The sequence below is a fragment of the Pelmatolapia mariae genome, linkage group LG9, assembly GCF_036321145.2.
Source record: "Pelmatolapia mariae isolate MD_Pm_ZW linkage group LG9, Pm_UMD_F_2, whole genome shotgun sequence".
Lineage (NCBI taxonomy): Eukaryota > Metazoa > Chordata > Actinopteri > Cichliformes > Cichlidae > Pelmatolapia > Pelmatolapia mariae.
In genome coordinates this window covers 607145-619436 of record NC_086235.1, presented here as the reverse complement: position 1 = coordinate 619436, position 12292 = coordinate 607145, and positions in this window count along the sequence as shown.

Below are 12292 nucleotides of genomic sequence, written 5' to 3'. Positions count from 1 at the left end.
GTATCTTTGGTATTCATTTGTGCCCTAGTTTAGTTCATCTAGTTAATTTCGAGGTTGCTGTTTAGTCCTTTGTTTCTTAGTTGTTTATGTCATCTCCGCCTGTACTCAGTCTCCCTGGTTCATGCGTCATGTCTGTGTGGTTATGTTTAGTTCATGTCATGTCTAATCTCCATGTTGCCTGTTTTACTTTGAAAGTCTGTGTCCAATGTCAGTGTATTTAGTTTCACTTCTCCTGTCCTGTCTTTAGGTTCATGTGTGTCAGCTGTGCTCCCATGTGTGGCCACTTCCCTTGATCATCCCTCATGTGTATTTAGTCTCTGTGTTTCATTCAGTCTGTATCGTGTCGTCTGTGTTCCCACCCTCCATGTTTTCACGGCCAGTCTTTGCATTCATAGTCATAGTTTTCTGAGTCTTCATAGTTTATCACAGTATCAGTTTCCCAGTTTAGTTCAGTCACTGTGCTTCTGCCTTGTTTGAACTCTATGTCATCAGCCATAATAAAGGCTCGCTTTCAGTTTAAGTTCACCACCGTCTCCTCACCTGTGTTCGCACCTGGGTCCGCCACGCACACCACTGCACGGTCTGTCTCCACAGACCGTGACAACATCAGATCGTCAAAGCAGCTACCAAGATCATCGGAACATCTCTCCCTCTGCTACAGGACATCTTTCACATACACTGCATCATGCTTGACCCCTCACACCCCTCACATAGAGTTTTCTCCCTCCTCCCATCCGGCAGATGCTATCGCAGCATCGGGGCCTGATCCTCCAGACTGCGAGATAGCTTTTTCCAACAAGCCATCAGACTCCTGAACTCACTACCGGCTCCCCCACTCCCCCCACCACACACACCCACGCAAACTGTTAACCTACTCTTTTGCACTTTACACACCACTGCCTCTGTAAGACGAATGCTGCTCTATGGACAATTTTTTTACTCCCAAGAAAATCTGCTCAGATTTACAAGCTGCTACACTGGTCACTTTAAACTACTCTAAACTGTAAATTGTAATTTCTCTTGATCCCCTAAGACTTAAGCGTATATTTATTTTCTTACTCCTTTTATATCTATTTATTAGTGTTTTTTTGCACTGATGTAACTGGATATAGGAGAGATGACAATAAAGTTGACTTTGACTTGACTAATGGTACTTTTTGACTCATGTTGATCTTGTCCAGATTAAGTTCAGCTGCTTTCTGTCCCACTGTCCACCCAAAGCTCTTCAATTCTCTTTTCTTGGCAGAATTGGAAAATATTTTTTGTTGGGTGATCTTTAAATCAAATTTTTAAATCAAATCAAATCAAAAATTTATTTTTAAGCACATTTAAAAACAACACAGGTTGAGCCAAAGTGCTGTACATAGTAGAGATAAAATAGTAAACATACACAGTGATTACTATAAAAGATTAGTAATAACTGAAAGCTAGAGAGTACAAATGTGTTTTCAACCAGGTTTTAAAAATGTAGAGTGTTGATGAAGACCTAATGTGAAGGGGCAGACTGTTCCAGAGTTTGGGTGCAGCGATCGCAAAAGCTTGGTCACCTCTGTTTTTCCATCTAGTTCTGGGGATATCACCATTTAAGCACCTGCACCGTTTCAAAAGTACCAGTTTGGCACCGGTATTGGATAAAACCTAAACGATACTCATCCCTAATCATCACATTAGATTACTGTTAGATGGACTGTTAGAGCTGGCAGGTTTGGTGTGTCTGAGTAATTCAGGAGCTTAATGAGGGTCATTAATTTCTTCATTTCTTCACGCTGTTTGAATCCCTGCAGTGTAGCTCTGCTGATGGTTTGAAACCACCTCCCAGTAACACACGCTGCTGCTGCTTCAACCTCTCTGGAACATCAGGACACAGTTCATGTAAAACCTGCAGATAGTCAGATTAACAGTATTTTGTCTCTATCTGCCATTCTGCAATTCATCTCATGTAAACAATAACGTGCGCACAGCGTGACGTGAAAAAAGGCACATACCTTTGACGTTGCGTGATTTAAAAAAAATCTCCGTTTTCGGTGATTTGAAACGCCGTTTACGTGTGGACGAAACAGCTGCGTGTTCAGAAATACCCGTGTAGGTGTGGACGTAGCATAAAAGAGTTAGTAGTTTATTTTCTTACTACCTGTAATTTATTGCAGGTTACTTGTATTTGCTTAATTGTTTACTAAATGTTTGAGGCGTGCGAACATTTTTCTTATAAACAAAGGGGGGCCCAGCAAAAAAAGTTTGGGAACCACTGATCTAGTACTTGCTGGTTTGTGATAGAGCATAATATTTTCTTTATTTCTTGCACCAGGCGCTCCCATACTCCACCATGATGGGCCCCATAAGGCGGGTTAAAGGTCCACTTTATGCCATCCTGTGCTAAACCTTTTTAGATTTTACTCTGGTTTAGCTCTAACATAGCTTGTTTTAACTCATGATTTGAGCTGACAAAGTTGGTTCCATTGTCTGCGGCAGATGAATCTCCTGATGGCATTAATGCAGGAACCTGTATCAAGAGAATGTGCCACCTCGAGGTGAACTGCATGACAGGTTAGGCATGTGAAAAGAACTCCATACCTCTTAACAAGACTCCTGCCTCTCTTTACTTCTATTGGTCCAAAATAATCAACACCAACATAAGTAAATGGTGGAAGATCAGCTGAGATTCTGTCAATAGGATGATGAGACATTTTCTGCTCACCTGGCTTTTGCCGTTGTCTTTGACACACTATACAGTCTCTGATTATTTTTCTAGCTGCTGAATTAGCATGAGGGATCCAGTATTGATGGCGAAGGGTTGAAAGCATGTGATTTCTTCCTCTGTGACCAAGCTTTTCATGAATATGCTGAAGAATAAGCTTTGAAACATGGCTTTCTTTTGGCAAAGTTGCAGGATGTTTTGTTTCCTCAGGTAAATCTGCTTTGCTCAGTCTTCCACCCACTCTCAAGACACCATTAGCAACTACAGGATCAAGCTTATACAGATGACTTGACTTCCTTACAGTGCCAGAGTTTAGGGCAGTCATTTCATCAGCATAATGTTTTCTCTGCACAAAGCTCACTATAGCTTCCTCAGCCATGGACAAAGCATCTGTTTTGAGCAGAGTGTTCCATTTATCATCTTGTTTAGCACATCTTTGACTTCCACAGTGCGTGTCCAGCAACTTCTGTCTTTTCTTTTTTTTGCAGTTTAAGTCTTTCTTTTACTTTCAGGATCCATGCCACACTCCTTTTTAATTTTGTCCAGCTGGAGAAGTACATCAGCAGCTTAGTAGTGGGACACACATCTTCTTTTAGCACAGCTGCACACATCAGGCTCTCCCCTTTTATTTCTGGGTCAGCTTCCAAATGGACAGATACATAATTCTTGCCTATTGGCCAGTGAACAACAGGTTTACTGAGAAATTCTGGACCACTGATCCAGGTGGAAGATTTCAGGAAACAGCCAACCGTCATTCCTCGAGAGGCTGCATCAGCTGGATTCAGCTTTGAACTAATGTACCTCCACTGCTCAACTTTTGTCAAAGCATGAATGATGGAAACTCTATTAGCTACATATGTTTTGAACCGTGTGGTTGTGTTTGCAATGTACTGTAGCACAGTTGTGCTGTCAGACCAAAAGACTGATTCACTCAGATTAAGCTTAAGTTCAACTGATAGCATTTTGTCCAAGCGCACGGCTAAAACTGCAGCAGCTAGCTCAAGACGTGGGATGGTGACTTGTTTTAACGGCGCCACCCTTGCTTTACCAATAATAAAGGAAACACACACTTCCTGCTTGCTATTAGATAGCCTAAGACAGACCTTCCCAAAGTGTGGGGCCCGCCCCCTAGGGGGGGCGCAGAGCCATGGCAGGAGGGGCGCGGGATGAAAAGGGGAAAAAAAAACAAAAAATGCTCGGACACTGCTAGCACGGTGCGCCCACAGAAACGCAAAGCAGGAGATGAAGCATCGCTGAATATGTTTCCAAACTAACTTCATTCTAAGCCAAAGACTAGAAAATATGGTGAAGCATATCTTCCCTTTGGCTTCACCTGCACAAGTGCCGAGGTAGGTCTCCCCTGCAGAATTGGTTTTCCCTTTGTCGGGAGTGGAAGTAATAGTGGAAGCTGGTTCCACAGAAGAGGGGCCTGAAAACTGAAGGCTCTGCCTCCCATTCTACTTTTAAATACTCTAGGAACAACAAGTAAGCCTGCAGTGTGAGAGCGAAGTGCTCTAATAGGGTGATATGGTACTACAAGGTCAAGATAAGATGAGGAGCAGGATTTTGAATTTGATTCTGGATTCAATAGAATAGAATAGAATAGAATAAAATAGAATAGAATAGGCTTTTATTGTCATTGTACATGAACAACAAAATTGGAGGTGCTCTACACCAACTGTGCCAGAATAACATCTAAATATATAGACAGGAGAAATATATACAATCTAGAGAGATATGTACATAAATAATAGAAAGGCACACATTGGAGAACAAAAAGATGCAAAGTGTTTGGAGGTAGTGCAAAGAAAGGACTTGGTCTGAATAGTCTGTGTGTGAGTGTCCTGAGTGATGAGGGTTACTCAGACCATGGCTCAGATTGGTGAGGTGAGTGAGCAGGCTGGGGTGTGGGGGGATAGTGTTTGTTAACAGTGTGAATGACCCAGGAGAAGAAGGTGTTAGTGAGTCTGGAGGTGTGGGAACTGATTGACATGAGAATCTGATCAGAGGGCAGCAAGTCAAACGGGTGGTGGGCGGGGTCACCTGTGCTCTGGTTTTCCTGAGACGGGAGGATCTGGCAATGGCCCCCAGGGGTGGCAGAGGGTAGCCAATAATTTTTGGGTGATGTTAATGAGCCTCTGTGCAGCTTTCTTGTTCTCAGTCGTGGCCCCTGAGTACCAAACACCAGGCAGGAGGAGAGCACGCTCTCCACTGAGGAGTGGTAGAAGGCCAGCAGCAGCTCCTGGTCCAGGTTATTCTTCCTCAGGACATGGAGGAAGTGCAGCTGCAGATGGGCCTTCTTTACCAGGATGATGGTGTCGTGGGTCCAGATGAGATCAGCAGAGATGTGGGTGGCCAGAAACTTGAAGGTGGAGACAGATTTCACCTGTTCTCCATTTATAATGAGAGGGAAGTGGACCTGTTTGTGCCTCCTGAAGTCCTTTATGAGTTCTTTGGTTTTAAGGACGTTGAGCTTCAGGTAATTCTTTGAGCACTAGCGGGACAAGTTCTCTACATCCGCTGTCTCATGTCCATCAGAGATGAGCCCAACCACGGTAGTGTCATCGGCATACCTGACAATAATGTTGGATGGGTGGGTTGGTGTACAGTAGGGGTCTGAGAATGCAGCCTTGTGGTGTGTCACCAAAAAGGTGTGTAAAATAAAAAATATATATTTGAAATGTATTTTATTTATGTTTAAATAATGGCAAACACTTAAACACATGATTTAGAAAAAATCAGGGTAAGTGAAATATGTGGACATGAAATGTTGCTGCAAAAAGTGAATCACCCTTTTATATTATTCTTTTGTAATTATATTTAAACTTTTCTTTCTTGATACTGCAGAGACTGCACTTAATATTGTTGTACTTGTTCAAGATATTGGGATTCTGATGCAACTTTGGACAAGTTTCTCAAAAGACTTTATAATGACTGGAGTAAGAGCCACTGAGTTGAAAGTCATTGAGGCTTCTGATGGTAATCTTTCTTGGGACAGGGATGATGGTTGAGGCCTTCAGCCAAGGTGGGACAGTGACCTGTGCTAAGGAAAGGTTGAATATTTTAGCAAAGACCTCTGTGAACTGGTCTGCACAGACCTTCAGCACCATGAAATCCTGCTGCTTTTCTGGGATTTACTGTTCCTAACATGTGTCTCCCGTGATACTCCCCACTGCCAAGATAGGGGTGATGTTGGCTGGTGGATGTGGTGTGGCCACTTCTGGTGTTTTTTGTTCGAAACAGGTGAAACTCCTCTTTTCCGGAAGGGGAAGCAAATTGGTAACATAAACAGCGATATGTGATTGGCCCAGATTGGGTGTTGTTATGGCCCTGTATCCCTGTCTCATGTTGGAGTAGACTTTATCAAGTAGATTTTTCCCGCATGTAGCACAGTTCACATGCTGGTAAACACTGCTTTTTATGTCCACATGATTGCAGTTCCTTGCAATTATGCGTGCTGCTTCCCAGCCACAACTCTCAGATGATTAGAGTGAAGCAGTCCCCAATGCATCTGCTGTCTTCCAGCTGTAGCCTCAGCTCATCCATTTTGTTCACAACACACCTGGTGTTTGTGAGGAAAAGGCTGAGAAGCGGAGGTTTGTGTGGTGTTTTTCTTAGCCTTTCACACACACTGGCTTTGGAACCCACTTTTCTTTTTCCTGTCCCGCAGCCTCCTGTTGTTCTCAGTCATTATGAATCATGGAGCGGGTTGGCTATAATTGAGACACATGAAAGACGTTGTGGATTCTCATATTAGGAGGAAATTTTAGGCTGGCAGAAACAGGGCTAATCAAAGCCTCAATTTAAGTTTGTAGAGTTTTCTTGATTGAGTTTTTCATGGAGGGTTCTTAGTGAACAACCAAACTTTCCTACCCAGGTTGTAAGTTAGAGGACTTAGAGCTGGGGTCATGACCTGGTTAGTGGTCATGACCTGGTTAGGGGCTTGGTGGCTGTTATCCTCGTGGCTCTGTGCAGCAGGGCTGGGGGAGGGTCTGTGCTGGGAGACGTTGGTTACTAGCCTGGTAGCCTGGCTGCCCCTGGGTGGGTCCGTGGTGGGTGTGGGGGCTTGGGGTTCTGGGGGTGCTCTGCCTCCGGGCTGGGGTTCTGGCTGGGCTTTGGGGGTTGAGTCCTGGTTTTTGTGTTACCAAGATTCTGGGCGGGTGGGTGCAGTGGGGCTCAGCCTTGGTCCAGGGGGCCTCTGGTGAATTGACCGAACTGGGGGGCTCTTCAACTGGCAGGGAGGTTGTTACATCCTTGCAGGAGTATTCTGCTCTCCAGGAGTTTACTCTGCACTTTGGGGAGAGATTTAGGAGAGGTGGAGAATGAACTTAACCTGGGTGTCTGTTGTCTTGTGTAGTCTGGGAGATGATTAGATGATGGGGTGGGTGCAGTTTCCTCTGCGGTGGGGTCGGGTGGGGTGCCCCGGGTCCTGTGGAGCTGGACGGTGCTGCTGCCGTGGACCCCAGTCCAGATTTGCATCGGTTCCCTGGCCTTGGTGGATTCCAGAGAGCAGGGGTGCCTACCGGGGTCAGCGGGGAAGCTGGCCCCAGGGAGGGGCTACTTTCCCCTTCCTTCCTTCCCTCTCCATCCCCAGCTGCCTCCCTCCACACCACCCACACATGGAGGGCCTTGGGGTGCAGGTGTGTCACCAGGTTGCAGGGGAAGCATTCACATTCACACAACCTAGACATCCACATTACTCACACTTAGGGATGGGTAACAGTTTAGGTTTTATCCGATACCAGTACCAAACCGGTACTTCTTCATCTTGTTGTTGCCATGATGGCAAAACTTTTGCCATCATGGCACTGGATACCGGTACCCATCCCTACTCACACTCTCATATCACATAAATATAGGGTCTTGGGGGTGGGCATGTTATACGGCATCCAGAAGATGGTCTTTGTATTCAGCCTCACCTCTCATCTAGGAAATCCAGGAATGCTTTAAAGGTGAGAAACCAGTGACCAAGAATGTCATAGAGTTATGAGCAAATATGATCCAGCTAAGCTGCAAGCTCCAGGTGGATTGATTGGTGGAGGCTGCGAGGAGCTGGTTGTTTGCCTGATAGTCTGGGGGTGGAAGCCAGAGGTTAGCCTAATCTGGGCCAGAAGATAAGAGTAAAACTAGTTTCATACTTGGGACATGGTTAGACAGAAGCTTGATAGTTTCTACAGCAGAAGGAAGTTTTGGCAATGCGACAAAATGTCATGGTCCCCGTGTCTGCCCGGTTTACTCAGGTTGGCTACATGTGAGAGAGGTAGATGTTTACATCTACCTCTCTCACGCTTGCCGTGTCTCGCCGGGGCGGAGCTCATTGCGGGCTCCCGTCCCTGGCCCTCGCACCTGAGATTAATCACACACCTGTGGCTCATCGCTGAACCTCATCCACTACTTAAGGCAGTGGCTGGAAACATCTCGTCGCTGGACTATTGAGTAACCTCAGTAGTAAGCTCCGGAGTACTAGTTTCTTGTTGTCTTTTCGCTTCGCTGATTCATTGGATTAATCGCTTATTTTCTGTGAACAGGAATTCCGTTTCCCTTGGAGCCCTGGGTGTGCAAGGTTGCTGTGTTTTGTGAAGTCCCTTGTGTGTGAAGAACTCCTTTTCTGGATTCCCCTGTGCCCTGGATTCCCCCTGCCCTCTCTCTTGTATATATTTGCACCCGGTGTTGTATAGCAATAAACGGAACTGTATTTTAGCTGCCTTGTCTGCACTTGAGTCCATTGTGCGGATTATATCATTTTATATCATGTTGATTCTTTTATATCTTTTTATTTAGCTTTGAGCAGTGGCATTTGATTAAACATTCATTCTACTTATTAAACATACAGTTTTAATCATGTTATTACACACATTGCATTTGTGCTTATGATAGAGTTGAGCATACAGTCTGATGAAGGTTGAAAGTGTCGTTCAGCGCTATGTCTGAACTGATATATTGATGAAATGACCTGTATGCTGTGAATGAAGGCCTAACACGCTTACATACACATAGACATGAAGTATAATTTCTATACTTCGTGACACAAAATGTGTAGACTTCGAAAAGTGATCAACAAATTACAGAATTGCAGTGTCTGTGAAGGTTCTCAGTCATCCAGTTCATCGTAGTTTCTTGGAAAGAAAAGTGTTTGGACATCAAGTGTTTGTTTCATCCGAGAGGCTTCTTCAGTTCTAAGAGCAGATTTTAAGCTCTATGGGAGTGTCCCCAAGAGGGACATGGACCCTGTATTGATCCTCTACCTAATCACACGAGCCAAGGTGTGAAAACGGGTGTGGGTCACAATCAGCCAAGGTTTTGAGTGAACCCATTGTAAAACCTAGCCCCACCCTATCATGTGACTTACTGAGGTCAGAAGGCCAAGGATGTGAGTGGGCGCTAAACCGTCTGGAAAGGATCTCAAAACTGGATTATAAATGGCAGACAGTTGGTGTCGTAAGCCCGACCATCCACAGCCGCAATCCACACGTGGGCCAGCACAGGACCACCAGTGTGTCTGCAACTGGCCTTGTGCTGGCCCATGTGTGGGCCACCTCTGGCAAACCAGATCTGGGCCACCAAAAGGCTGTCATTCTTTGCAGTATGTGGGCCATGTGTAAGCACACTGTGTGGGCCAGATTCGGGCCATGCCAATTTTGCTATGCGAGACATTGTCCAAAAGGTCTAAAGACTGAATAAATTTTGGTGCCATGGCTTATCCAAGTTTTGTTCTTAATTTGTGATTTTATTCTTAAATTTTATATATAAAATCTACAATTTCAGCCTAATGTCTGCAGGTTAGTGTCAGGCTTCACATCACATTCATCTCAGCACAGCTAAAACATAGTAAATGACCTCAGAGTTTCAAGTCCACATCCTGGACTCTCCAGGAAACCACACAGATGCTTCACTCCTGAATCCTGCAGCTTGTTGTTACCCAGGTCCAGATGTTTCAGATGGGAGGGGTTGGACTTCAAAGTTGAGCCCAGAGCCCTGATCTCTGACAAACTGCAGTCAGCCAATCTATATTAAAAAAACACTAAAAACAAAGTTGGTGCCTGAAATAATTTTATGGTTCATAATTTGTCTTCTTCCTGCAGCGAGGGTGTTTCAGTCTCTGACTAAAGGAGCTGCTCAGCCCACTCACATACTCATGCAGTGGGTGATGTGGGTTGTTCATGATGGATGTCAGCTTTACTAACATCCTCCTCTCGCCAACCACCTCCACAGACTCCAGGGGACATCCCAGCACGGAGCTAGACCTCCGCACCAGTTTGTCAATCCTGCTCCTGTCCCTGTCCGTGCATCCACTCCCCCAGCAGGCCACTGCATAGAAAAGGGCAGATGCTACCACAGTGTCATAGAATGTCCTTAACAGAGTCCTGCACACTCCGAAGGACCTCAGTCTCCTCAGCAGGTGGAGTCGACTCTGGCCCTTCTTATACAGGATGTCTGTATTTGTAGTCCAGTCCAGTTTATTGTTGAGGTGAACACCCAGGTACTTATAAGAGTCCACTATCTCAATGTCTTTCCCTTGGATGTTCACCGGTGTTGTCGGGGGTGACTTCCTCCTGAAGTCTATGATGATCTCCTTTGTCTTGCCGGCGTTGATTTGGAGTACGTTGGTCTCACACCAGCCAACAAAGTCACTGATGACCCCCCTGTATTCCTGATCATTCCCGTCTGATACACATCCAATGATGGCTGTATCATCTGAGAACTTCTGTAGATGGCAATCGTCTGAATTATAACAGAAGTCTGAAGTGTAAAGGCTGAACAGGAAAGGTGAGAGAACTGTGCCCTGTGGTGCCCCCGTGCTGCCCCCGTGCTGCAGATTACCACCTCAGACACACAGTCATGGAGCCTCACATACTGTAGTCTGTTGGTAAGGTAGTCGATGGTCCATGCAGTCAGCTGTTCGCCTACTCCGGCTCCCTCCAGCTTCCCTCTCAGTAGTGCAGGTTGGATGGTGTTGAAAGCACTGGAGAAGTCAAAAAACGTGATCCTCACAGTGCTCCCCGCCTGCTCTAGGTGAGAGAGGGATCGGTGTACCAGGTAGATGACAGCGTCATCCACCCCAATTCCAGAACAGTAGGCGAACTGCAGGGGGTCCATCACTGAGCCCACCAGTGGCCGAAGGTGGTGCAGGATGAGCCTTTCCATGGTCTTCATCAGATGAGAAGTCAAGGCAACAGGCCTGAAGTGGTTGGGCTCCCTGGGGTGTGCGATTTTTGGCACCGGAACCACACAGGAAGTCTTCCACAGTTCAGGAACCCTCTCCAGGCTCAGGCTCAGGTTGTAGATGTACAGGGCCACCTGACAGAGCTGGTCTGCACAGTCCCTGAGCAGTCTGGAGCAGATTCCATCCCGACCTGCTGCCTTCCTTGCCTTCGTCCTCTTGAGCTGATTTCTCACCTGATCAGCTGTGAAGTAGATGTGAGGCTGGGCTGGAGTGGGGGGTGGGGCTGGCTTTGCTGTGGGTAGATGTGTGGATAGGGGTGAAGCAGGGTTGTGGTGAGAGGAGAGCTCAGGTGACTCAGGTGACAATGGCATTGCACCCGGAGGGGGGGGGGCGGCGGCAACTGGAGGGGGGTTAATGGAACCTGGGGGGTGGGAGAGGTGATAAGTGGGCCATTGTCAAATCTGTTAAAAAACAGATTCAAGTCGTTAGCCCACCCCCGGGCCAGCAGACACTGTGGCTCCTCCATTGTCCTGGAAGTGTCCAGAGATTTTTTTCATGTTCCTCCAGACTTCTCTGACGTTGTTCTGTTGGAGTTGGTTTTCCATCTTCCTCCTGAAGCACTCCTTACCTTCTCGGATCTTGTATTTAAGATCCTTTTGGACTTTCTTCAGTTCCTCCTTGTCTCCCGACCAGAAAGCCCTCTTCTTCTTGTTCAGCAGGGCCTTCAGTTCTGGGGTGACCCACGGTTTATTGTTTGAGAAATACTGTATCTTCTTGGTAGGCACAGTGTTCTCAACACAGAAATTAATGTAGTCCGTGATGCAGTGGGTGAGGGCGTCGATGTCCTCACCGTGAGGCTTGCAGAGTTCCTGCCAGTCTGTGCATTCAAAACAGTCTCTTAGGGCCTCAGTGCATTCCTCAGACCACACCCTTATCACCTTCTTCGTGGGGGGGTTCCTCTTCACCATAGGAGTGTAGGTGGGGTGGAGAAGGACCAGGTTGTGGTCTGAGTGGCCAAGCGGGGGGAGGGGTGATGCACTGTAAGCCTGCTTTGTGTTGGCAAACAATAGATCCAGGGTTTTGCTGTCCCTTGTATGGCAGTCAACGTACTGGGAGAAGTTAGGGAGAGTGACAGATAGTGAGGCATGATTGAAGTCCCCAGAAATAATAATGAGGGACTGCGGATGTGCCATCTGTAGCTGAGAGACAGTGGAGTGAATGTACTCACAGGCTGCTGTAGCGCCGGCTGAGGGTGGGATGTAAACAGTTAGCACAATAACGTGTGAAAATTCCCTGGCCAGATGGTATGGCCGGACGCTGACTGCCAACAGTTCAATGTCTTTGGTACAGCTCTGTTCCTTCACAGTGATGTGCCCCGGGTTACACCATCTCTCAATGACATACATTGCTAGTCCCCCACCTCTCCTCTTACC